This window comes from Varanus komodoensis, unplaced genomic scaffold (assembly GCF_004798865.1).
Source record: "Varanus komodoensis strain SLA01 unplaced genomic scaffold, ASM479886v1 scaffold1, whole genome shotgun sequence".
Taxonomy (NCBI): domain Eukaryota; kingdom Metazoa; phylum Chordata; class Lepidosauria; order Squamata; family Varanidae; genus Varanus; species Varanus komodoensis.
In genome coordinates this window covers 78,313,979-78,339,383 of record NW_025335268.1, presented here as the reverse complement: position 1 = coordinate 78,339,383, position 25,405 = coordinate 78,313,979, and positions in this window count along the sequence as shown.

Here is a 25,405-nt window from a genome sequence, read left to right as displayed (position 1 = left end):
AAGAGGACTTTAAGACATGACTGGATATGTCTTCAAGAACTGAGGCCTCAAGATGAGTAGAGCTTTTTTTGGTTAAACAAAATCACCTCTAGGAGTTAGGCCTAGCTAGCGTGCAAGCTAGTGCAAGGTGCAAGCTAGTGCAAGCTAGTGAAGGTGATAAAGAACCAGTGTAATCAGATCATGGCACCTGCTAGAACTTGAACAGCCATATGTTTCACTAGCTGAAGCTTCCAGACCACCTCCAAAGGCAAGCCTCACACTGAGTGCACCGCAGTGGTCCAAATGGGAGAAAACAAGGTCACCGTCACTAAGCCAGTTTTGGTTTTATAACCAGCCTGACTTAAATGCTAGGAATATTGGTCTCCTCCGAGGTAGCCTAGATCAGGTAGGCTTCTTTCAGGACAGTGTAAGCTAAACATGAACCTCTCATAATGTTATTGTATGGTGTTATATTCATGGAACTGGCTTGAAAGTTTAATAGAAAACCATTAATAACAATGCAAATGGAAGGTTCTATTAATAATGACTATTAGTTACTAAGATCTGCTGATTTCTTGTTTAATACTGAAGAATCTTTCTCATATAAAACTAGCAGATGTGAACTTCATCATCAAGACTAATTGCAGTATAATGGCTATATGGACAATATTGCGTGCAAATTGCTTTTCCATAGGCATTCCAGCATCATTTGCAGGGACCCGACATATTCAACTGAAAGGAAAAGGGTCCATACACTTTACTCTTGCAATGTCAAAACAATTTTCAGGCTGCAAAATTACTGTCCTAATATTTCTGTACCATGGTGCCATGCTTATGATGGCCATTGAAGCTCAGCCAGGGCTGTTGAGTTTAGCAACTAATGGGGGCCTTAGTTTTGCCCCAGGCTGGGCTCCTAAGCATGAGCAGCTCAGTAGTAATATGGGCACTTCCTGTCACCGGTCAAGTCTTTTCCTCCTGCTGCTGCCTCTCGGTTTCATCTGAAACATGCCCTTTGGCCTGCCCTTGACTGTGCCATCTGCCTCTAGTCCTTTGAACTCCAGCCTGCCTCCACCAGAATTGGGACCACAGTGCAGTCTGTCTGTAAGTTTGACCAAGGCCTGATAGTTATTTACATGCCATAAGCTGGAGCGCATTGCATCTCCTTGCTGTTGCCATTCTTGTTTTTCCAACTGTGGCATTTAACATGATGCTTCCAGCTAAAGCCATAAATCTCACACCGCAGAAAACCTTAGATCAGAATTCCACTTTCCTCTGTTTCTTTGTCTATTTTGGTGGTCTCTGATGTTTCAAAATAAACATTCCAAGATTAAAACATACGCACCCAAGTATTGTTTTAAATCATTAAAGCTGCTGACTGCACAGTTCAAAGTCAGCATATGTGCCCTACAGATCAGCCCTGTTACTTCCTCTAACAACTTCCCAGACTAGTTGAAGGGAGAAAAAAACATTTGATGGCCAGACTCAAGTTTCCTTAAAAAAAAAAAAAATCTGTCTTGTTTTCTCTTGTTAAGTTACTGTATAGGTTCTTTATACTCCTCTCTTCTGTCTGTCTGCTGATAGTAAATACATTAGCCTCTGACACAATTATGCATTTTATTTAATGTATTTCTCTACTGTCTACCATATTTAGAAGTATCTCTACATGGTTTACAAGAGAATTTAAATACATTGATACATTGTAATATACATTAAAATGTAATTAATTTGTTTAATGGTTTAATCGGTTTTTAATGTATTTTTACTCTTTCAGTATGTTTTGCATTTTAAGCTGCCTAGGAAGACCTTGGCCCTTATAGGCAGCCTATAAATATATGTATGTATTTATGTAAATAAATAAATAATTGTATGCAAAACAGTGATAAAAATAGTAAAACAATTGAACACCATAATGATCAAACAGGGCAGCACAGTCAGAGAAGGCCGGGGAAAAGAGATGGGTCTTCAATGATGCCTAAAGCACGCTATATTTGGTACACCCAAATCTTATTCCATTAAGCATGGAACTACCATAGTATGGTTCAGCCCTAGCTAGAGCTGTACTCATTCAAGCAGCCGTTTATGAATCATCAGAACAATGGACAAATGAGTACACTTATATGCATATGCTAATTCTAAGTATAGGTGTAAATGTAGAAAGAATGATTAGAATTTAAATAGAAACACAGCACATCTCAGCATCTCAGTGGAAGACTGTGACCAGGTGACCGGGTGTTAATGGTTGTTGGGCAACAGCTTTTATGGCTCTTTATCTTTAAACTAGATTTTGACAGACATCCCTTTGAATAGAGGATGCTTTGAAACAGTGAATAGTTTTCTGGCAGCCCTTCAGATAAAAAAGGACAAACAACCAGCTTACCAGTCAGACTTCTAGGACCAGATACTGCACTGTGGAGCATCTTCAGTTATAATAAACACTCTTACAGGCCTACATCTGGGGTGGACCCCTTGCCTTTGCTCTCTGCTAGTGGCAAACTGTAATTCTGCATGATGATAGTCTGCATTCTCCTATGACACATCAGCTAATTGGCTACAGATGCACACCTGCTGCCAGTTACTTGCACATGTGTGTGTGCCCATCCTGCTGCCTTCACTGAGGCCTCTGCAAATGGTGATACTCTGTACAGTATCACCATTTAGGAATATGGGACCACCAGAACTAACAGTTGCCACGGGTTGCCCTTATATCTGCTGCTGTCACCACTGGCTTATACCAGATGATCACTTTTATGGAAAATGGTTTCCTGGGTGCCATCAATCTGTATTGCCGCTGGTGGTGGTGATGGTATGTGCAATGCAGCGCATGGTATTCTTCATGATTCTTGTTGGATGATATCGTGCCTTAGCAAAGAGAACAGAAAACAAAACCAGACAGTTCCATTTTCAGTTCATTTTGCACTGTCTGGGCTTCCTTACAAAAAGCACAAAATGTATCTCTTGAAACATGTTATGCAACCCGTAACTCCTCCAGAACCAATCTGCTACATGCAATCCCATGCTGCTAAGTACGAATATAGTAAGAGCGTAGAACAGGCTTAATGCTTACACAGTTAAAAATACAATATGTGAAGTAGTTCCTATAAATCTGTCTTCAGCGCATTTCTTCTCTTTTCAAAGAGGCCTATTATTATTCTAGGGCAAAAGATCTTCCAATCTTCCAGCCTTCCAAAATGGGGGGCGGGAGGGAGAGAGAGAGAGATCCAAACCCAAACACAATATAAACAAACTCATCTTTTAATTCTCTTGCAATATTATACAAGGCAATGTCCCTGCATGGAGAAACATTAATCATTCTGAGAGAAGCTGCTTGAGCATACTCATTGTACATTTAGAGGAAAAAATAGGAAATGCCTTAGTTTCAGTCCCATAATGGCTTGGCTCAAATCAAAGCGAAAGGTTCTTACTTAGCGAAAGGTGACTGACTAGTATGCATGTAAGGGCGAGGTTACTAGAAAGTCATCATTATACAGCTTCCTGTTTGGATTTCGTTTCAACCCTGATTGCAGCTTCTTCAAAGAACAAAATGGATAACTTCCATTGTTAGGAAATTCCCTAAGCAAGTTGGCTTTTGGCTACTGTTTTGAGACATGCAAGGCATACCGCTCTTGATTAATATTTTGCTGAAAATGAAACAAGGTTTTCTTTTTCAGCTATACAGGTTTTTATAAAACTTTGACAGTTGCAGATGAAATGTATCTGCAAATGCAGTAGAAGCATATGATAATGCCTTTCTTGCATTGCAGTACTACAGGTGTGGGTGGGGAAAGAAGGATGGGGAACTGTGTTCCAGCTATCCTGGCCTTCACTCGCTATTGGTTTCAAGAGCACAGGCAGAAGTCTATGTGAGGTTTGGATTTTGATGTGTACACTGTTCTGATATCTCGTACCTGGGAATATTCCTATACGTGCCAGTGGGGCAACCTTCTGCAGTGCCACTCTATGCTTCAGACCAACTCCTCTCCAGAAAATTTGCCTTGAGCATGAGGAAAGAGTTAATAGGCGAGACATTCCAGATGTGCAGCAATTCAAAAGGGACTCTGGCTATGATTTTTCCAATGTATGTAGGTTGCATAGAAGTGGCTTGGGCTCTAAGGACAAATAAGTTCAAGAGTAGTTCCAAGTCACAACACATAGAAGGGGAGCATCAGGTGGAGGCTGCCATTTATACAAAGATGAGTTATATTGTCCAAAAGCAATATAACTTTCTTGAAGCCTTTTCCTGCAGACAGGAACCTGCGAGAGTTACAAATCCTGATTTTAGGTGATGTGAAAAGAAAGGTTTCCCTTTTAAAGTGAATCTCGTATTCATAAGAAGGCAACATAGATGTCTCCTACCATTATAACAACTGGTAAGACAAACAAAGGTGAGCTGGGGCAGAAAGGGCAGGACTGGGGTTGGGTCTCATGAGCTGGGCTTGTCTAGTACAAGAGGGATGTTAGCCTGCCATTTTCCCTGAGGGATTGCCCTGCGGCACTTCATAGGAATGGACTCCTCCTAGACTAAGCAATCCAATGGATCACCAGTAGGAATGTCAGAAAAGTCCATACTGCAGTCAAATGAGTTTGTATTTCTGTGACTCAGACCCATGGATTCATCACTAGACTGACTATCTGAGTCATGTGTATTCCATAGACTTGCTGATTTCTTTTAGAGTTTCGGTGGCAATTTGCACAAATCTGCATTTATACAAATGTGCATGTGTGCAAGTGTGACAAATTTCTCCCATCCCTAAATGAAAATCCAGTTCCATCAATGAGTGCACAACATAATAAAAGAGGTTGACAATCCATGAACCCCAGACACAACGTATTTACAAAACTCATACATCCCCAACTGCCAGCCAACCCTGAGTAGCCATCAGTTTGCATAGAAATAGTGGTGAAAATTTAGCTGGTGAAAGTCCTGGCATCTTATATGTTTTGAAGGAAGTTGGTGATGCCAGGATTTACCATGTACCTCAGACCAACTAGCAAAAGGCAGTAGTACTTTGTTACCTTTTCCCAAGGACTGAGAATGGGGATACTGTCTCTGGGTAAAGATATTGCCTTCTTCCTCCCATGGCAAAGCCTGTCACAACTACATGCACTTAGCAAACAACAGGAGTAGCCTTTGTACACTGACTAGGCACATGGAGTAGTGCAGGCACCAGCAGCTCAAGATCGGTGCATTCCTGTCTTGCCTGACCTCACCCTGCCATTGCCTTGAGGCATGCACTTCTGAGCAATCTGTTCCAAACGGGATTGTTCGGTTTACTCTTAACCCCCTCCTGTGCTTTTCCGCCCTTGCTGAAGATGAAACCCTCTTGGCCTTGTCTCAGAATGGAGTCTCTGCTTGTGCTGCTTCCCACTTTTACTCTATATACCTTTAGGAATACCAGTAATCTGCTTCTATTTCAGTTCACACTTAATGCCTTCCTCATATCATTCCTGTTCTGTTTCTTCTGTAATGATAACTCTCTCTGTGTGTGTGTGTGTGCATGTGTGTGTGTGTACCTGAGAACCAAGCCTGTGAGGGTGCATTCCTTGTATGTACTGCTCTCTTGCAAGAATCACAGTTTTTCTGTTGCCACCACTGGAAATTCGTAGTATTGGGAAAATTTGGATAAATCCTGTCTGAAAAACATTACTTCTGTGTGCTTTTTGTATTGTGGGATCAAATCCTGTACTTCTCAAACCAAGTTAAGTCACTGTTTCAAATGGACTTCATCCCCCGCTCTTTTCTCTCACCTTTAGCTGTAAGCTACAGTACACAGGCCATTTAGTCCAAATTTACATTGTATGCCTTCACAATGATTAAATAGTCATTGTTGGAATTCAGTTTACAAGGAAGTATCTTTTGATAGCCCAGAGGCTCCATGTGCCCTGGCCAATTCAGAATGTCTAGAGTAGATAAGAGTCTTGAGTTCATGCATAGTTTCAGTAGCTTGAATTTACATGTCTAAGCAGACCTGGAGATGGGTTCAAGCTACTGAACTAAAGTGTCAGTATACTGCAATTTGAAATATTGTAATCTTATTGTTACTGTATGATTGACTGACATTCCTTTATCTGTTCTGTATGTGATGACCTCAGAATCTTATTGTAATCTCTGCATTCTGTCATCAATTGTCCTGTACCTGTGTACCTATAAAATACCCTGCAATGGCTTTGCAGCAGAGTTCACCTCTGCCTGCCCGGTAATGCATGCATTATCGTGAGTACCACGGGAACCTTGGGGTAAATACAAGAAAGCCTCAGATGGTCTGCACATTTGGTCTTTCCCACGAACCCGAGTTTTATTCCCTCTTCTCAAATTGAGATTCTGGGATTCTGACAGTAGCAGCAACAGTGGGAACTATGGTTGGAAAGATGTTTTCTTTCCTTACCTTTGGTTGTGAGGTCCTCTGTGGCCTGGACTTAGGCTGTAAAGGGCAGTAATCATAATAAGGAGGAGAGCATGTAGCTAGTAGTCTGCCATCCCAAACTGGCGCTGGAATATTGATCCCTCTCCTTCAGGATGTATATTACACACATCTTAAGTGTGCACTTCAGGTCTATATAAATGTGTGAAGTGGTTCCTATGACTGCATTGTTGCAAGCTATTCCACTTTCATTTCACTGTCCTTCCTCTGAAAGGCTGCAGATAAGAATAGCCTTCTGAATCTGACTTACCTGGTAAGATACAAAATGCCACACAGAAAAGGGGGAAGTCAGATGATTGCATGGTACTTATGCCATTGCCATTACTCAGGTGGAGCGTTAATGCTGTAAGTAATTTCTAAGAACACCTTTGATTTTATAAAAATGATGCTAATTTTTAAAAGCAAGGAATGGGAAAACAACACCACAGACATCTTTAAGAGCAATGGTTTCATTTGTCAAGAAGGTGAAGATGGGGACATGCATATATTATGAATATATTGAAAATGCAGCTTTGTCCCTTGCATCTATTCTAGAGGGCATTTTCATTACTTTCAAGGGGCCATGCCCTTGTTTACACCAATGCATCTTCTTTAAAGCAAGGCTGCCTTGTCTGCACCCATGAAGCCCTGTTTGAAGCCTCCTGGGCTTTGTTGGTAGACTGTGCTGATCTAGGCAAGCATGATTTTCCACATCATGTTTCTCTTTCTGTCTAGCTTGCCCAGTTTTTCTAGTTCAGAGCAATAGCAAAGAAGGAGGTATGAAACATTCTCCACATTTTTGCATATGCAAACATTTATAGTTGAAAGGAGGGGTTAATTCTTTTTAACTTGGCTCCCAGGGGAGCATAAGTGTCTCTTCCGCCTTTACCTTTGCCACCAGTGGTTGCTATGGCAATAGTCTCTACTATCCTGGAAAAGTGGGAATTGAGAGCAGCAGATCTTATTTTAAACCAGGAGTTTAAATACAGCATCCATTTAGTGTGGCAAAGACTCTGATCATATTTGCAATGAGAAGCCTTAGCTCCTTGAAATTACAATGGGACCAAGGATATGGCACAGTTTGAGAAACATGGATTTGTGTGTGCGTGTGTGTGTGTCTGCCCATATAAAGAAGAGGAGGAAAAACAGACATTAAATATGTGTCTAGCTGCTGCATCTCTTTTTTTCCTCCCCTTTTTTCCTCTGAGTAGTTTACAAAAGATTGCTGTGCATTCTCTTCCTAAGAAATTTCTGGTAAGCTACTAAGAGTTTGGGCGTGTTTTTGTTCATGTGTATATGCAGACCTGCTCACACCATCTCCTTCTGCTTTGTCTAATTTACTTCCCTAATAAAATTGTATATCTCCTTTGGACATGAATGAGATTGCATAGAATAAATATTGCAGAGACAAACATCAAGCTAAAATGATGATCTTTTGTCTGTCAGTAGTGCAAAATCATAGCCTGCCTTTGTCCATGATCCAAAAGGCAATGCAGGAAGATGCAGGAAATCATCTGAGGCTGTTTAACCTGCTGTTGGCAAGCCAGTCCGTGTTGAATTTAATCAATTATTTCTTTTCCTGAGCCACACTAGGCATTTCATGGCACTTTAAGATATCCTTCTGCCTACTCTGGGGATGATAAATATACAGCATGGTATTTATCACTTCTTTTGGTGACCCCAGATTCCCTATTTCTCTTGCTTTTTAATTTAATTATATTTCTTAAATTTTTTTTAAATTAAAAATGGTTTTAACCTGGGAGTCTGCCATGCTAGAAAGTGCTGTTCTCCAGTGCCAACTTCTTTTTGGCTCATGTAAGTCTTTTTGTGTTTTGGAGCTCAGGTTGCATATCTGCTTATACTTAAGTTACTTGTCTTGTCTTTTCATCAGTTGGATTTCTGAGAAATAAATTTTCAGGACCAGTCACAACCACAAGGTCCTCCATTATGTAACTGGTCGACCCCCACCCCATTAAAGCTATTTTGTGGGATCACCACTGTCACTTTCTCGTGATCCCAAAGATGCCCACTTGCCCAAAAAGACAGTGGGTGTCTGATCATTTAATTCACTATCCATAAATACTACACCCAGGCCTAATCCCCACATAGTGTTAAAAGCAGAATATCACCCTTTTTGGAAAGCAATGTGTTTGTGGTTGCTGAAAGGATCCAGGAGAAAATGTCCATCAACAGAAAATGTGGGCAGTATATAGTACTTATGTGAAAACCCTGGTGAAGTAGGTCTGTGTAAAACATCCCCAAGTACTAATTACATGATACCAAAAACTGGTTCACTTCAGAAAAGATTGTGGCAGGTCCATTTGTGCAAAAATGGAGTGAAAGGCATTTTTCAAAATAAGGAACAGGTCCTTGCATTTTATGAAATGGCTTCCCAGTGTGACTATAATGTGTAGATTATCTTTGAAAAGAATCCCTTCTATTCAGAGCCACAAAAAGGATCAGTGTGAAGGAAGCCTGCAAGGCTGTCTAAATGAACATGAAAAAGCATTCATAATTAGTATCCATTTAATACGGCATAATTGCTATCTTATCTTGCATATGTGCATATAAATGATGCAGACTGTAATTAAAAGAAGCCTCTTCTGCTAGCAGTTTGAACATATATCTGATGTCATTCAGAAACATTACAATCAACTCAAGCTTTCCCATCAAATTATACTGAGATCTGTTTATTCAAAGGTTTGGGCAGAGATGGGAAATAATATTACACTGCCACTAAATGCTTTACATGGATATTTGAGAATGAAACAATTGGATAGCAATGTTGATAGTTAAAAAGTTACTGCTGGCTTTAATTTTTTTAAAGTAAACAAATAATTAGTGGATTATTTATTCTCTCAGAATCATATGTATTAGTTGAACATTGTTTTAAGGATGTCTCAGATATATAATTACTGAAAAAGCAATTGATTCTTGGCAATAATGCTTGCTCAGAGTAAATCCATATTAGGTAACTGTTGAATTTGGTATGGAAGCAACTGATGACATCACATCAATAAAGTTAAAGCTATGCAGACTAAAAAGCCAGGGAGATTGCCACTAAGCTCTTCAGAGGTAAAGTTGGACAGATGTATAATTATATTTTGAAAGAAATGGGGAAGAGGAAGAGGAAGACTCTGCCACAATATGCAATATCCTGCTGGCACCTCAGTCTTTCCTGCCCCTAAGACTTGGGAGGACAAAATCAATCACTTCAGTCTTTTGTCGGGTGCGAGAAGCATAGAGGCAATCTTCATCTTCCATTGGATTCCTGTAATCCTCTGAGTATGGAGGGTTATGGGCAGCCGCAGTGGATAGTGCCACCCAATAATCTAAAAATGTGACTTTTTAATATACAGCTATATGTGACCTATATGTGATTCTAAAATTTGTCAAGCTATTGAGAGCCATTCTTATATGAATAAGCATTGGGAGCTACTTAGGAGCCATTCTTATACGAATAAGCATTATTTATTTTTTTCCAATAGTTTTATCAAGACATGCTGTATCGTTTGACTGCAATATTTTAACCATTTGCACTATAATAGCTCAATTGTAACCAGTGGTGGCCTCATCTTAGCAGAAAGCATTTCTTCTCATGTGCGTTTGGGCACTCATTTCTCACCTACCCTCTTAAGCCTTCCTTATGACCCCAAAAGCTGCATCTGAGGGTTGGTGGCCACTCTTCAAACAGAACTGGATATGGTGCAATAGGAACAGAGCAAAACTGATCCGAGTTGAGCAGGCAGAGACCTTTTTTTTGTGGGGGGGGGGGGACAAGGTAAAACCACCATTGCAGGCATACACCTTGTGTATTTTCATGCTATCTTAAATCTTTCATGTCAGATCACGTCCAGACTTCACAGTCCTGCCAATTATTATTTATACAGTCAAGATTACAAGTCCTATGATTTAGTGCAACCACAAGTGAAATATGAATGCACAGAGACATCTTAGTTCCGACAATGAGATGAATAACTGATCATTTAAAAGTTGGAAAGTGGGACTGAAAAAAGGATATTTCCTTCATATTTCACTTTCCAGGGCAGGACCTTCTCATTGTATGTTTATTAAAGTAACTTGCTGAATAGCTGATATTCACATTATAAATGAGTCTCAATATTGGTCTTTAACAATGAAACCACCATAATACCTATTAAGCCTTTCAAGATTTCTGTAGTTGCTTTGTATGTACATGTGTATTTTTTAAAAAAATGCAGTGCAGTGTAGTCCTAAACATGCTTACTCAGTTCCATTGAGTTCAAGGGAACTTACCCTTTGGTAAATATGTATGGATTTGCAGCCTAAAGCTATTGGGATAGACTCAATAGCTGGAGTGGACTCAACTCAGAGTAGACTCACCTGAATCAATAGGGCTTAAGTTAGTTATGATTCACTTATATTTAATTGAGCTTATTGGTTCTACTCTAAGTAGGCATGACTAAATCTTGATCCAAACTGATTGGTGGTTAGTACAGTTGACAGCTCATGTAAACTGACTTCAAATGCTGCTGGCATTTATAATCATTGTTGCAGCCGAAAATTTAATCTTTTCTAGGCCACAAGCATTGTGGAATTCTGCCTATATCATGCATGTGCACAGGGTATTTTACGACCAAGAAACTAAACCAAAAACAAGCAACATTCACAATCTGCATTTAATCGAGGTGAAGGCAGAAGGGTTAGTTTCTCCAGTTTTAAGAGCTTTAGGGATTACTTCCCCAGAAAAGCTAAGCTAAAAAAAACCTTCTGCATGATATTCTTTCCCAGGAAGCAGCCTGCTTTTTCAGCATCATGGAAACATCTTTTTAACCCTTCCCTACTCCTTTTTTCCTTTGTGAAATCAGTACACATTCCAGATATTTTACTGAAGACAGTGTGTGTGTGTGTGTGTGTGTGTGTGAGTTGGCGGGGGAGGGAGGGAGTTGATAATGAACAGAATCGCCAAAAAGTTGTCCAGGACCTGTAAAGTACAGCTGCGTTCTGTTTCATCCCCAAGAAGAATCAGGACTCTTAGGAATTACATGTTTCACAGACACCTACTAATTGCAACAGGACTATGGGAAAGATCTGGCCTGTGTTAGACAAAAGAGGAGGAGGAAGAGCCACAGAATAGTGAATTGGTTTGTGTTATTTTTATTTAACAGTTTTAAGATGTTTCCTTAGGCCTATAATCCAACCCTGTTATAATTGAGGGGAGGCTCTTGTCATTTACAGAAAAAAATAAATAGAGCGCAACAATAGATGGATTATGGATAGTCCCACAATGTATGATCACACTATTCCTACTGGTCCAAGTGGTGAGAAGTTCTAGGGCAGGGGTGCTGACCTCCTTCAGATCCAGGCCAAGCTCATTTTCATAGAAACGAATTACAGCTTGGGAGGAGACTAAAGGGATGGGGACAAATAGCCAAGTATCTATTGCAGCTTAAAGGCAACATAGTGTGCAGGTTAGAGTGTTGGACTGAGGACCCAGGAGGTTTGGGTTCTAGTCCCCACTACTGGATAACTTTGAGCCAGTCACAGATTCTCAGCTTAAACTGCCTACCAGGGTTGCCGTTGGGAGGATACTAGAGTAACCTGGGTTCCTCACAATAGGAAAAAAGGTGTGGTATAAATGCAATGTATTGATAATAAAACTCTCTCTGCCAGTAACTGCATCTGAGAATCTTTTCAACTTTCTCAAATGAAAGGAAAATGGCACAAAAACCAGGATGATTGGTGGTCTGATGAAAGGGGTGGAGCCAAGGGAAGGGGTGAGCCATCTGGAAAGCCTGGAGAGCTGGTTTGGGATCCCAGGAGGAGTGGATTTCACATCCAGCCTGAGATTCCTTCCTTTTGATGCAATGGCTGAACACTTAAGTGGGTCTGGCTTCCTGTTGAGAGTTTCTTGCTGCAGCTTTATGGCATTTTAAAAATATTCCAGTTCATTTAAAATATTGCAGTTGGACATAGACAGGGGTGCACCTGAAATATCCCCAAAAGGCAGGTAAATCTGGCCCATGTCAGATCTCTAAACAGAAACAGTGCCCCAAATGCCTAGAGATCAAAGTGCAGCTCTTTCTGTTGTGATGTTAGGTGGTCTTTTCTTTTCTACATTTGTATGGATTATCTGGTATGTTGAAGCAATCATTTTCAGCTGGGAGCTTGTTAGATACGCCCTGGTCTGTACCTGAGCCACTATCTCTAAACGTGGGAGAATGTGCCTGGGGGAAATGGTATGTGAACAATAGAGCAGAAAGACGTAAGGAGGGCCATTTTCCAAGTGTATTTTGTGTTTTGTCAGGAATTTTCATTTCATCATCTGCTCATTTTTGGAATCAGGTTTTTTTTATGAGGAACTTGTTTCTTTGCAAATGTGCAAATAGTTAATGCACATTAGGGTCAATTTTTGCACAAATGAACAAAATTAGCGAATCCCCCAGTGAAGCTGTTGAAATGCACAACATTCAGGTAAAGGCTGTTTGCTGAGGATCTGCAAGTCAGACTCATAGAAATTCAAACTCATTATGGATTTCTCAGACACCTTTGCTTACAAATAGCAGAACTGATATTGGCAGAATTGTGATATTGTTGCGAACTGAGCACAGGGTAATGAAGAAAGGTTTTTACAATGCATGTGGAATAAAACCCAATGAAACCACTCTAACAGATCTGCTGTTTTTAAGGATCTTCCAGATTTTTAATGCAGATTGTTATTTTATCACTGTATTATTTATGTTTTATTTCTTCAGTGCTCCCTAGAGAATTTATTTTATGCAGCAAATAAAACACACACTAGACAGATAGACAAACAAACAAACAAACAAACAAACAGATCTTTGTGTGAAAAGGAGTCCTCACAATACCTGCCACATTAAGGTGACCCTGGGACAGCATTCAAGGGGCACAAAATAGAAAATACACGTGAAGGGATGCAAGGCTGAAGAGCCAGCAAACAAGAAAGGGAGAAAAAATGGAATATAAGAGTGAAAGAAGTAGAAATAGAGCCATATAATAGCTGTGAGTGGATTGCTTTTAGCACTGAGTGATAAAACATGTCAACACAGGATAACAGTATTCAATTAACAAAATTTATTTGGAAGGCAGAAGACCAGGAGCCTACTAAGGCTTAGAGTGTGAAATCAAATGGCCCATAGGAAGTCTGAGCAACAACATTAGTGGAGGTGACAGTATTCCAGCTGAGCTATTCAAAATACTAAAAGACAATGCAGTTAAAGTGCTACACTCAGTATGCCAACAAATTTAGAAAACTCAACAGTGGCCACAAAATAGGAAAAGGTCAATTTACATTCCAGTCCCAAAGAAGGGCAATGCCAAAGAATGTTCAAACTACTGTACAATTGTGCTCATTTCACACGCTAGCAAGTTATGCTCAAATCCTACAAGCTAGGCCCCAGCAGTATGTAGATTGAGAACTACCAGAAGTACAGGCAGGGCTTTGAAGAGGCAGAGGAGCTAGAGATCAAATTGCCAACATACACTGGAGAAAACTAGGGAGTTCCATAAAAACTTCTATTTCTGTTTCATTGACTATGCTAAAGCCTTTGATTGTGTGGTCACAGCAAATTGTGGCAAGTTCTCAAAGGGATGGGAGTACCATCTCTCTTATTTCTCTCTTAAGAAACCTCTATTTGGGTCAAGAAGCAACAGTGAGAACTGGACATGAAACTACTGATCGGTTCAAAACTGGGAAAGGAAAACAGCAAGGCTGTATGTTGTCCCTTTGCCTATTTCTCTTATATGCAGAGAACAGCATGCGAAAGGTGGGGAAAGATGATTCACAAGTTGAAATTAATATTATGGAAGAAATATCAACAACCTCAGCTATGCAGACAATACCACTCTAATGGCAGAAATTGAAAAGGAGCTAAAGAGCCTCTTTATGTGGGTGAAAGAGGAGAGTGCAAAAGTTGGCTTGAAACTCAACATTAAGAAAACTAAATCATAGCATCCGGTCCTATCACTTCCTGGCAAATAGATGGGGAAGAGATGGAAGTAGTGACCAATTTTATGTTCTTGGGCAGCAAGATCACCACAGATGGTGACTCCAGCCAAGAAATTAAAAGACGCTTGCTCCTTGAGAGGAAAGCTATGGGAAATCTCAACAGCATACTAAAAAGCAGGGACATCATCCTGCCGACAAAAGTTCGTATAGGCAAAGCTATGGTTTTCCCAGTTGTAATCTATGGCTGTGAGGAAGGCTGAACACTGAAGAACTGACACTTTTGAATTGTGGTGTTGGAGAAGACTCCTGAGAGTCCCTTGGACTGCAAAGAAATCAAATCAGTCAGTCCTAAAGGAAATCAACTCTGACTGTTCTTTAGAAGAACAGCTCAAACACCTAGGCCACCTAATAAGAAGGAAGAACTCATTGGAAAAAACCCTGATTCTGGGAACAATTAAAGGCAAAAGGAGAAGGGGATGGCAGAAGTTGAGGTGTCTGGATGGGGTCACTGGGGAGGTGAGTGTGAGGTTGGGTGGATTCCAGGGGAAGGTGGAGCATAGGAGAACCCGGAGAAATGTTGTCCATGGGGTCACAAAGAGTTGGGCACAACTTTGCGACTCAACTACCACAACACCAGGGGCCAGACACATCATTGCTCCCTTTATTCCCATTGGCTGAGTGATGTGTCTGTCTCCCTGTTCACTTTTGGAAACAGAAACAGTACAAAAATACACAGAAGGACGAAGAGGAAATCTCAGCCAGATTGTTTATTTCCATTTAATAAAAAATCTCTCTGGGGACTAGGGCAGCTGGGAAGCACTGCATATAGGGACACTTGGGAGGCTGGAAGGGGAACCCACTTCAGGACCAATGAGGAAGAGGCTGCCCAGTCTGTAGACAAGAACTGGGAAAGGATGGGGATTCCACTCGTAGGGGCTGCTGCAATGTGTGGTGAGGCCAGGAGGGTGGAACAGGGAGTGTGGAAACTGCCCTGCCCAAATAACCACATGATGGTTGGAGCAGTAAATCTGGGCCAAAATCTACACAATGTGGAAACAGTGCGGGCTTGTCTGCCATGTTGTGTGACTCCAGCCACTGTTGTTTCTTAACATGGAATCTAAAGACCAGACTCACCAATTTGAAATACCACAGCTGGGTCTGGACCACCAAACAGACCAGGAATGATAAGAAGCTATCATGGATTGTCATTTTGTCTGAGCCCAGGCAGTCTGAAAGGTACACATCTCTTGCAAAAAGCCAACCTGAAAAGCAGTTTGTAGTGGAGTCACTGGTCACTGCTGGTACCTCCCTAAGTTAGCCCAGTGGTTCTTTGCCAACTGCAATGGTTCTAATACTTTTGAGATTCCCCTTTTAAAAAATACAAGATAAACATACTGATGTGCCTTGAACTCTGTTTCATTTATACTTTTAAGCTGAGCTGGGTCATTTCTTTGTGCCCTTTTCTTTCCCCTGTCTTTCCCTCCTTGGCTTATCAAAGCCTGCAAAGCTAGCGCTGGGCTGTGCCTTTGGAAGGCAAGATAACAACAACACACAGTCAGGTCACTGCCCAGCATATACACCAAGAAGCTGGCAAAGGAAAGCATAATCCTTTGGACTGCAATCAGTTCAGTTGAATTTACAATGTGGAGAAATTTAGCACGCTTTGTGGATCCATCAGAAAAGTCATTTGGCATTCTTTCCCTGAAGTTACACTTCTATGCATGATTTGCCATGGGAGATTCCCCAAAATATAGGAAATTCCCACCCCCAAGTTATTCATCTTGATGATTTCTTTCTTCCCTGTGCTTTTTCTGGTGCAAAGAATTTGTGCACCAAGAAGCTGCCTGAGCCCAGCTCCACAAGAATGAAAGGAAATGCTTTTGCGTTGTACCAACTGCTTTTAATAAAGGATCCAGCCAAGCATATCTAGTCCCTTTTCTGTGCGAGGGCTATGTTTTCCCAGTTCCTACTTCATAATGACAAGGAATAATGAATCTTAAATTACAAAGAACCATTCCCCCCTGCTCCAAAAGTGGTCTGATGCAGGAAAAAGGAAAATATTCTCCATGAGTGGGTTCAAATCTAGGAATATTCTGTAGGCATGGTGGTGATAAATTCCAACAATTTTGAATTCAAATTCAAAACAAATTCAACCTCAGAGGAGAGAGAAAGAAATGTTGTGTAAAACTTGGCTTTAAGTATTAATCCCACATCTTCCAGTACCAACTTTCCAGTAACAAAACTAGGAACTAAATGTTGGTGCAAGCGAGCCGAAAGGAATGTTTCTATGTATGGCTCGTCTTACTACTTGTGCACTGCATCATAGCAAAATGTAATCTTGCATCGAATGTCTTAGTTATCTAAAATGCAAACACTGCTGCAAGAATCTCACATAGCTACAACACAACAGATGCAAGGGAATTTCACAAAATCCTAGTAACTCTTTCCCAAACTGGCTGCTTATACTAGTCTAGCCCTTCACTGTGGTTGAAACATTCCAGGCATGGCTGACTACAGCTCCCATTTTCTGCTCCACAAAACCAATATTCTTGGTAATGGAACATAATGGGCAGGACTTTCCCCTCTATAAGGATGGCCTGCTTTGCTACTCCTTGCAAATGGGGAGGATTCCAGTCTTGTACTGGCTCTATAAAAATGGTTTTGCACATTTCAGTAGACATGGGAAATCATGAAGCTACACTGATTTCGCTGGTACAAAGCTGCTATATTCAGAATTGCCCATTAATGAGAAACGTGATTTTCATTTTAAAATGAAAGTCATGATATTTCCACCTGAAGCCACTGCACACTCTTTCAGAAAGCATGAGCATATTGAATCGTAAGCCACAAAGAGAGCCCAATGGGCTAAAATGTATGTATGTATGTATAAATGAAATGTTAGATCCATGCATGGAAGGGTTCAGTACATGGAAGGTGCTTCAGGGAATCCTCCTATCTGTGATATAACCTCTTGAAATTCCCAAGAGGCTTAACATGTTCTGTGGACCCAGCCAGTGAGGGGAGGACAGTCATTCTGGCCATAACAGCCAGCTAGTATGATAGGCCAGCAAGCAAGAGGAAGCCTCCAGGAAAGGTTAGTTTGAATGCTGGTCCAGGAGCAAGGATTGCCCAAGAAAATGCCAATTATCTCATTGGTGTCCATGTGCAGGGCACAAACTTTTTCAAGGAGAGAGGGAAAGGAGACACTGAGATAAGGAAGAATGGAAGCTAAGATGGCAGTCACCCAGGAGGAAAACCTTTGAGCTGCCTGGTTGCATAATGAGAATCGATCATGGCAGAGGAAAACAGGAAAGGGTCACTGGAATCCTAGGACCAGGAGATGGAAACCCAGGCTCTCCAACTAGTAATGAATAATGTCTGATGGAATGGGCCATGCAATGGGAACAGAATCCATACTTCCTGCTGGTCTTCTACAGAACATCACCCTAACCACACAATGACAGGAATGGGCAGAATAAAAGCTCACAATGGAAACTTTGTCATCTCTCAAGCAGGACTGGCCTAAGACATTTTGCTATTGAGGTAAAGACTGAAATCCTCCATGCCTCACATAGCATTTCATGCATGGAAGCCGAATGGACTGGTTGCTGAGTCTTACTTCAGCAGCATTCAGCATGCTGAATGCTCTGGGAAGCCAGAAGTCCGTCCTCCAATGCTTTGCTGCTGCTTTGTGACCCCAGCAATGTACGTCTGAAGCAGCTCCCTCACTCTGTCAAATGGTAGGGCTGGCGCTGCTCCCAAGGGCCTAGCATCTGACACGCCACTTCCTTGCATATAACAAATAAAGGAGTTTCGGCTAGGATTCCATTCTCTCTGGTTGCTATGGGACAGGGAGAAGAAGGGGGTTTGCCATCTGGCAAGACTCATTGACTTCAGTCATAGTTTTAACTTACACTGTCTCGTCTCCATATGATGGTGACAGAATGAGTTCTGAGCAAGCACAGAAATTTAACCTCACCCTACTCCTGACTTGACATGCTCCCAAACTTTCCTCAGGTGTCACCTTGGCATAGTGAAGATGCCACTGGTGTAACACAACACTGGTGCAATCAGGTTACAATGATCATCATACATCAACCCATGATTTCAGTATAGTTTTGGGTTCTGCTGATGCAAGAGGGCATAACGTAAGCTTCCACTCATCTGGAGGGGAAAAAATCAGGCTATGCCACCTTTAATAAAACATCGCATGCTTCTTTCAAGAAATGTGGGTGAATGACTTCTAGACAAAAGGAGAGATGATGATAGGCTTGGCTAACCACAAAGATGATAAAAATACTCTGAGCAAGAGGGATGTCGAACATAACTGTTTCATTAAATTACATTTTCCTGCTTCACTGAAGATCCAAAAATAAAAAAAACCCTTTTCTCTTGAGATATTACACAATCTTCTAGGAATTGCAATACAAGTTCCAAGAAATGCACACAGAATTTGTTTGGCATGGGGGTTGGAGTGCAAGCCTGGTGACCTGGGAGGTATGGGTTCTATTGCCCACTTGGCCATGAAGCTTGCTGAGTGCCTTTGAGTCAGTTGCAGACTCTCAACCCAACCTACCTCACAGGGCTGCTGTTGCAAGGATAAAATGGAGCTCTGTTCCTTGGGTTCCTTGCAAGGGAAAAAAAAGGCAGGATATAAATGCAATGTTATAACCATGGTAATAATAATAACATCCATATCAGCTTCCAGCCACAATTCAGACATGATTCCAGTTTGTTCCAGGAAATCTAAAACTGAGCCCACATTAGTCCACCTATTGCCAGAGGCTAATTAGACCTGGTCCTGACATCCAAGCAATGCTGCACTCATGTTTGTTCCAAAGTAGGTTCCATTGAGGGGGTTTCTTCCCAAATAAGTGGATGATTTCATTGTAAGTGTGATCATGTGGTTTCAGGAGGCTCCAGTGCCACACAAAGGGCAGAATATTGGTGGGTCCACCATGGGTACATATTTTGATTGTCAGAGTGTTGGAAAATGTGTTGTAACTGAATATTCCTACCAAGGAAGCATCCTGAAGGAGGACCTCCCTTGCCCTTAGGCAGAGTGTGTGTGGAGTATTTCAGGATAAATTGAAGTCAAGGTGGGAAAGAAGTTCAGACCCTCCTCTCCTGAAGCATCATGGTCCTGATTGAAACTTTTGTCATGCAAACTTACAGAAGAGTAGTGCAGGCTATGGGTGGATTACACTGGTTGTATGTACAGCATCCCCTTTCTCTTAACGCATGCAGTCTAATACTGTCATGCATCACAGTAGTTTGATCAGCTAATCAATTCTATGGTGACTGATCATGTACAATATGAACTAACAGTAAAAACAAATGGACTGTTTAAATTGTTTGGTTGTTAAACACTTCAAATAAGTACATCTTTGGAGATTTGTAACATTATAGTCCATCTGACTATCCTGATCTTTTTTTAACTGCTTATTATCAGTGAACAAGCATGGTTTCAGATAGGATCAGTTGCATGATCTGAAACTGAGACAAAGTTTTAGAAGTCATAAAGTCTATGCCAGAGATGAAGAACAGAGAAGATGGCTAGGCAACTTGTGATCAACTAAGAGCCAGTGTGGTATAATAGTTAAAGTATTGGTTTGGCACTCATGAAGTCCAAGTTCTGTCTCAACTTGTTCATGAAACTCACTTGGGGTCTTTGGGCCAGTCACTCACTCTATGCTTAACCTACCTCACTTGTTTATTGTAAGGATAAATGGAAAGAAAGAATATCATAAGGGAGATGGGGCTGAAAGTTCTTGGCCCGACTAAGAAAACAAAAAAATGAAAAAACTAAAATAAAAACAAAACAAGCTAAAATAGAACAAGCACAACAATAAGCTAAACCAAAACAGAACAGAACAAAACGAAAGTGGGTCAGGCTGAGAATTTTTTAGCTCATCCCACCACCCCCTGGTATAGCCTGCCTTGCATGCCTTAGAGGAAAGACGGGATATAACAGTAACAAATACCTAATTATTAGTATAATAGATGACCTACTGGCACAAGCATAAAGTAATATCAAGGGCACACTGATGGTTTTACCTAATGAGTTCATCAGAAGAAGGAGCAAAGAGTGGGATGCAATCAGAAGCAAAAGAACAGAGTCATGTGGAAAAAAGAGTGGAGGAATAATGCTGCTACAGTAGTTCACAGAAGAATGCAACAGGACTTGAGGCAGAGGCTAGTGAACCCGCAGCTCAAGTAAACAGACAACAGGCTGCCCCAGGAGTGCGTACACCTTGCAAAGGTTAGCATACAGTAATTGCCTGACCTGGAAGTTGATCTATGCATAGCAGCCGTGTTTGTGACTGAACTCCTGACTTCAGCCAGACTTGGAGTGCCAATGGTAAGGCTGCTGCTGCAGTTTGCCAGAGGAAAGGATCTGGTCCTGAGACTGCTTTCATAGTACACTCACATATACATTTTCCTTGAGATGATACTGTTCAGGAGTAATTCACACCCTGAGATTTAAATTCTTCTGGCTAATCTGCATTTAAACAAACAAATAAGACATCCATAGAGGAAAAGGTTCCAGACTGCAGAATTCTGATCCACATACTTCTTTTACATTCTCAATTTATTCATTTATGGAATATCTCCAATGAAAAGAATTAGTTCTGTTCCAAACTTCTGACTTCCAAACTTCATTATTCAATGAAACTGAAATTCATAGTTAAGCACATTTTGTCCTTTGGGCTTGCAGAGAACAAAATGAGTTTAACTAAAAGAACTTAGCTTAGACAAATTGTACACCAAAAATGCTATCTGTATTTCGACAGAAAACAAGGTCTACCTCTCCATTTGATCTGAGTGAGAGGGACTCTTCAGTCCTGCCGTGCATCAGCACAACTGTTTCCTGCACCTGAATAACCCCAAAGCTTTCAGTAATAAACTGAGTGTGGAATGGGTAATCTCTGTTGAGGTCTATTTAAAAACAGTAGCCCTTTATCTTGAAGTAAAGGTAATGTAGTATTGTGCACTCCCATTTGGACTGACAAAAACCAACCCACAAATGCTTGCCTGCCTGCCTGCCTGCCTGCCTGCCTGCCTGCCTTCCTTCCTTCCTTCCTAGGATTTAAATGGTTATTTCATATTTGGGAATATTTTGTGAAACAAAGTTAAAAAGCAGCTATCAGCTTCCCATTGTATGATCAGCACATACAGTTATATTGCCAAATCATTATGTAGTGCAGAAATTCAATTTTGTTTGCAGTATTCTTTATTTTTCATTTAAATAGCTTCCTAATTACCATTAAGCAGTGAGAAAGGCAAAATATGATTTGTGGTGCTTTCAGTAACAAATCCCATTGTTCATGTCCCAAGGCAGCTGCATGCAACAGTAGTGCAATTGCAAAACAGTTTGTCATTAAACCATTATAATGTTTTCTAAAGGAAAAACTGGAGAAACAGCATGCCTTCATTTGGTAATGATGGAGGCATTTCTTCTTGGTCCTTCCCACTTTGGTTAGACAATTAACAGCTATAAATGTGCTCCCAGGGATGAGGAAAGGAATCCTAGTGGAATCCTTGTATCTAGCAGAAAGGAACTTACTGGCTTATGAAGACAGTAACTGAGAAAAATATCTGATATGAAAAGCAAGGTTTGATATACGCACCTGATGCATGGTGTTTCTGTGGGCCTTTGATTGTTTCCTGAATAGTTTCCATTATAGTTGATGTTATAGTGGGGGAATTCTAAATCTGTTGGCACCCATTCCACACTTCACAGCATGGAAATATGTTATTAGGACTTTTCCCTTTCCACCTTAACCTTCTCAGGTCCTAGTTTAAGGTCACTTATCCTAGGACAGCACCCCCAATCTGATGCTTTCCAGGTCTTTTGGGTTGCAGTCCACATCAGCTCAGCCAGCATGGACAAAGTTGTATTCTAAAACTTCTGGATGGTACCATGTTGGAAAAGGGCAATTCTAATGCAAAACGGACCATCACATCAAGTCCATGGGATGAACAGCAGATTAAAGTAAGCTGAAAAAGAGACAACAATCACAATATCCAGTGCTCTTGACTCATTTGTCTGTTATCATGGAATAAGCCACACTATGCAAAATGGTGAGCCTGTTATCTCTCATAGGTCAACTACTCTAACCATCAGGGATTGGCATATTAGGATAACTTCTGAACCTTTGTTGAATCAACAGACCATTTTCCTTACAGCAAAGTACTATTTTATATTTTCACAGTTGCATCAAGAACAGCATTATTAATCACAGAGCAAATCCTTGGAGTTGGGAGGTTCCACGAATGGCTGGATACATTTCTGCTACAAGTGGTACTTTCCATCCCTAAATAGCCAGAAAAGATGTGCTGCTGATCAGGAACTAGCAAGTGAAGAAGTAAGGCTTTGGTGAAAAGTGAAAGTGGGAAACAAAAGGGGAAGTTTAGTCATAGCAGGATAGAAGTGGGTCCAGACTCATGGGAAGTCTCAGTTTAAAGGGGTCAGATAGTAGGAGATGGGAAACACCCTGCGGAGATGCAGACAATACCAGGCTAGATAGACAAAGAGTTTGGCTTCCATAAAGCTGCTTCCTATGGCCCCATGGAAATGCAAGGAAAGCTCACAAGGAAGCTGACGGAGGGTCAAAGTTCTGCCACGACTCAGCATATGGGATGGCTCAAGGGTGCTCAAGCTCAGTGGAGAGGGAAGGTATATGGCTGCCTGCCGGCATGTACTATTCATTCAGTATCTTGCCTCAGATTCACCCATTGAAATTTTGTTGAATAAAGCAACTATTTTTAATGGGGATCCAAGAAGCATGCAGTTATTCTTTAACTGTTTCTATTCTTCCATTCTGCTTTGTTAGCAGAAGCAACCACTATACTAAGCATAACTCCCGCTAATAAAAACATCCTGCATAACCATTTTTGATGCTGCATCCCTCTGATACAAGGCAAGATTCACTTCTGAAAAGAAAGGGGCCACAGCAGATGTTTGCATGCACGTCACACTCCCCTTAATAGCATCGTCTTTCACACAGAGAGACGCACACTAATCACAGATGTGTGTGTCTCACAGTTGCTCGAGGCAGTTGCTTAAGAGCACCACATAATCTGTGAAAAGCTCACGTGTCTACCAAAAATATGACAAGGTGGTAATTAGAAGAAAAGCCAAGGGACTTTTTCAGGTCCCCTGCCATCAAGTTGCAGCAGGCTTTCATTCTAACCCATCCCAAACGGGCACATTCTGTCCTCTTAACGTCTCACCAACCTGGGCTTTTGCTAGCCACTCAGCTGTGATTTTTAAAAGCACAAAATGTCAACTCCAGATGGACACTGGGTGCCATTAACCAATATTTTGACTAAGGAACCCCAAAGCCTTAGGAAGTTTAGGAAGCTTGACTTAGGAACCCCAAATTAGAAGTTGAACTAGAAAGAATCTGGAACATTTTCTTTCTAGGGCCATAGCAATGAAATATACATGTATCAACATACCATAACACAAGCTCGAAATCACTATAGTAATTTGTGTTACTGTGATTTTTAGGCTTTCTTGCATGTTAGGAGAAGTACTAAAACAGGATGGAGAAGCTTCCTTGGGAAGTTTCTTGTTGAGCATCCTAAGGTGATGTGTAAAGGAAAAGTCACCGAAGACAAATTTCCCCCTTTCTCTCATTAGGCAAATGGACACAAAGCAATCAGAAAGCAGAGAAGGAAGAGTGGCAAAACTGTGCCATGCCCGTCCACTGGTTGTGCCTGGTTGTTCTTCTGATACCTCCAGAGGACGAACTTGAGCGCTCTGCCAACTGCTCATCTGCCAGGGTGTTTGCCACAGCCACAAGGCTCTCTGGAACAGCTGCCCACCCTTTTGACATGCATTCCTGCTCTCCTGAAGCTTTGCAAGATTCAGTGAGCTCTCATAACATTTCAGGAAAGAGCCCTGCAGCCGGGAACAAAGGTGGAGGCGACCCCAGCAGCTTCTTACTTTGGATGGCAAGACAGGTTAGCCTGGGCCTGTTCTGATAGCATGTCAAAAGTTTTTCAATGTGTTCCAGAGATTTCCACCCAACAAATTAAAAGCAGAGAGTGATAACTACTCAGCTCTAGGAGGTGTTTATAACTTTATTGGAAAGTCAAAACAGGTTAATATTTATCATGTGGATTTACTACAGTATGAATGAATGCAACCATTTAATAAGCTGCTTGTCAATATTTTTCTGGTAAGTGAAGAAAATTTCACTCTTTCTGCTCAAGAGCAAAAGGATATGACATTTTTCTCATTACAAGTGGGGCAACAGAGACAACTACTATGCTAAGTAGTAACATGTACATGGTACAAATTTACCAATTAGTAAATAACTGTATTTATCCCTCATAACTGAAAGTATTAATTTCATGGAAAAATACATGAATATTTTGAATTATTTTAAAATTGTAGACTACACCTCCCATCAACCCCAGCCTATGGCTATTGTAGGATGAAGATTGTAGTTTAACACAACTGGTGGACACCAGGTTGAAAAAAGTTGAGATAATCAATAAGGTACAATGAAAAATAGCAATAATAAACAACACAGATCAAACTGAATTCAAAGTCCTAAGAAAACAAAAGTTCTGCCTCTTTAGGTGAGCCCCACCTTACCTATTGGCACTTTAAAAGTAAGCATCAGAAGCTTGAACCTGAAGCCTGTGTAGGTCATGTAAGACTAATGTACTATGGTCTGGAAAATGTATATTCGTAAGCAATCTGGCTGCCACATTGCGAACTGCAGTGGCAGTACCCGAGTGTGCTTCGAAGCAGCCCCACGGCCAGTGCACTGCAGCATCCTCCTCAGCTAGTCACCAAGGCGTGCGCTGGTGGAATGTGTGCAGCTGATGCACCGGCTGAAGTGGAGAAGCACTGGCCTGGCCACGGAAGCAGACTGGTGCCCCCCGGACAAGGCTAGGTCTGGGAGCCCTCCCAGACGGCAAGCCCGCTACTTTAATGAAAGTGCAGCATCGCCTGAATCAGGTCCTGATGTAGCTGAATGGGTGAAAAGATAGTTAAAGAATCTCTTCTAAAATGCAGCTTTAGTTTTCTTTTTGTTTAAATTGCTCTTTGTGGAATTGC